We start from the raw sequence: 2848 nt of genomic DNA on the forward strand, positions 1-2848 counted from the left end.
GCCAAAGTAATTTACTTTACTGCAGCTGGTTTGGGATTTAACAGCTTTTTGGATTGCTACATTATCTTTTTTTACCTTAAAGGATTTTGTTTTTAAGAGTGCTTGTGTTCTTGTCTGTTGTGCTTGTTGCAGTTGTCAGACAGTATCATAGATGGATGAAGTGGACTTTCTGACATCCTACCACTTGATAACTTTAGCAGCTAACATTTAACTGCAGACTAAGTCACTTTGAAAGTAAAGATGCAACAAACTTGGAATATTCATAAATCTGCACTGGAAGATATGGAAGACCACAAAGACGTCTGTTCAACAGATATTTTTGCAGTGTGGACAGTGCACTTCTTGCAGCATGGTGAAGAGGTCCTGACTAACACCAGACATTACACCAAGCTAGTTTGTATAGTTTTATTATTTATTTATATATATATATATATATATATGAGCAAGACTTGGTCAGACACAATAACAATCAAGTGAAAGGTAAAGAAAAACATTTTATTTCTCTGTATGGTCCTTTCCATAATGTTGTCAGACACTTATAACAATCTGAGCCCGTTAGTGGCAAAAACAAGCACTTTTAGTGGACATACATTGACAGGACATTACATTGCAGCCCATATAGTGGCTGCTGGCTGAAGTGCTCTCGCTCAATACTGGACCAATTTCAAAAATTGTTGTCCCCATTAGTCACTTAGACACAAAAAGATGGGAAAATAGGGTCCAAGTTGAAAAACACCAAAGTTTCCCTTTAACTGTGGCTATAGGTTTAAACAAGTTTATATATTGGATTTTTTATGTTGTCTTTGTAACATTTGCTAATGTTTGTAATATACAGTATACATTTGAAAACTTTCTTACAAAATGATCTTTAGAGGGCAGAAAGTTGCACATGGTTCCTGCTACTTTTGTGGCTAGAGGGGAGGACGTGTAACAATGTTTTCAGAAATTATAACAACTGGAAACACTGAAAAGAAAATGTTCTTATTTACTGTGTTAAGTTGATGTCCAAACATTTCCTGCTGTTGCTACTTCACATTTTAAGCCTCTCACTGGTCTACCTCTGTGTGGCTTTTATTATAAAGCATGTACAGAAAATGCAAAACCGACTGCACTATTGGTGCAATATTGGTCTACACAGCAAAATGTTTTGTGCTATTTGGTCAGCAGATCAGTTTTATATATTGCAAAGGCGGATTGGTAAATTTGATTGATTGATTGATTGATTTAAGTGCTCCACATCTTTCTGGTGCCCGGCCCATATGGGCTTACAAGACACTAAACAATAATTACTAGGATGGCCACATAACAGATCATGATGTACAGTTCCACAGATTCAAAAAGAGAACATTTCAGAACATTTAGTTTACATGGAAGAGATGTTCTGTTATAATGGATACAGTGTCCTCTCCTATAAATCTCGCTGGAACAAAAATCTCCATATTAAATAGCCAACTCAACATATCAGCTTCGGAACCAAAACAAATCAGGATTGGTAAAAGAGGAAACAGCCGCAGTGAGCTGGTAGACGAAAGGCTCTTTTACTACAGTTTGTGCAAACCAGTGCACCTCTAATCATTAAGGGTAAACTTATTATTTTGTTCTGCTGTACTATCCGAGGGAAAACCATTTGCACTGTGCATCACAGATATAATTGCAGCAGTTCACTATTCAGCGTGGGTATTTCTGCCATATGGAATTTCATCATTTATTTAATCCAATAAGAAAAGTCAAAAGCATGAGGTCTGCTTTGTCAATCTGACAGCTCCCTCAGTTCATCATGCAGGACTGATAGGTGGGCACCATGTACTTGATGTTTATGAAGGTGTCCTTCCCTCCATAGTGCTCAAACATCTCAAGAGTCTCTTGGATCAGGTCACCAATGTTCTCTCCCTCTTCCACTGGCTGTATTCAATGCCATCTCCAGAGTTTATATTTCTGTTCTTGAAAATGTTGAAAATGGGGAGGATCTGTCTGTAGCAGGGCACCAGAGCCTCTCCCACCTGGTCTCCAGACATCACCAGATGCTGCAGGACTTTCAGGGTGGTGCACATCACCTGGTGGTTCCTCACAGTCAGGGCAGTCCTGATGGGGATGATGAGCTGGGATGACAGGCAGGATCTTGGGGCCTCCAAGCTCCAGCAGGTCATGGACTCCCTGACGGGCGAAGAACTCGTACAGATGAACACAAGCCATCAAAGAACAGAGGCAGGTGGTGATGGTAGTCCAGCTCCAGTCTCCACCTTCCATACAATACTGTTGCATGCTGGTTTATGCTGCAGTGCCAACGGCAGCTCTCCACGCTTGTAGGATGAGCGAAAGGCAGTTGGCTTGGAACGGCGCTCCCGAAAAACCCCTGCAGCTGGGGGACCCTCGACCACAGTGTTCTTCATGGTGGCCTTCACGGTGAAGCCTCGGGCTTTGAGCTCCTTCTTGTTCCTAAACATATCATCCACAGGTCTTCTCTTGTTAAATGATGTGGTGAATCCACACCAAAAACAAAGAGGAATGTTGATAATGAATACTTGTGTGTCTCTCAACATGTTTTTTGTAATGGTTGCTATCATGCATGTTAAGTTGTTCTTGTTTACGTATGAAGCAAAACATAAAAAGTCTGTTTGGGGACATCAAGGCATGTAAAGGCTTTATTTAGAGTCCTGTTGCTAAGCTCCACGCCCTTGGCTACTGTTGCTATGCTGGTTAAGTTGGTTTTTTTTCTGTATCTCAAGATAAAAGAGCATAAAGATAATGATATTATTGTTTACATTATACACTCGGGGGTGTTTTAATATTTTGTTCATCTCATTTATATGAATTAGGGTAGGCTAAATATTACATACACCTCTGAGTA

The 2848-nt window shown here is 40.1% G+C and overlaps 1 pseudogene; it reads right to left on the bottom strand.

The window, feature by feature from the left end:
* Positions 1 to 1708: 1708 nt before the first annotated feature.
* Positions 1709 to 2614, bottom strand: LOC122972754 (annotated as a pseudogene).
* Between the last annotated feature and the right edge of the window lie 234 nt (positions 2615 to 2848).

The sequence above is a fragment of the Thunnus albacares genome, chromosome 21, assembly GCF_914725855.1.
Source record: "Thunnus albacares chromosome 21, fThuAlb1.1, whole genome shotgun sequence".
NCBI classification, from domain to species: domain Eukaryota; kingdom Metazoa; phylum Chordata; class Actinopteri; order Scombriformes; family Scombridae; genus Thunnus; species Thunnus albacares.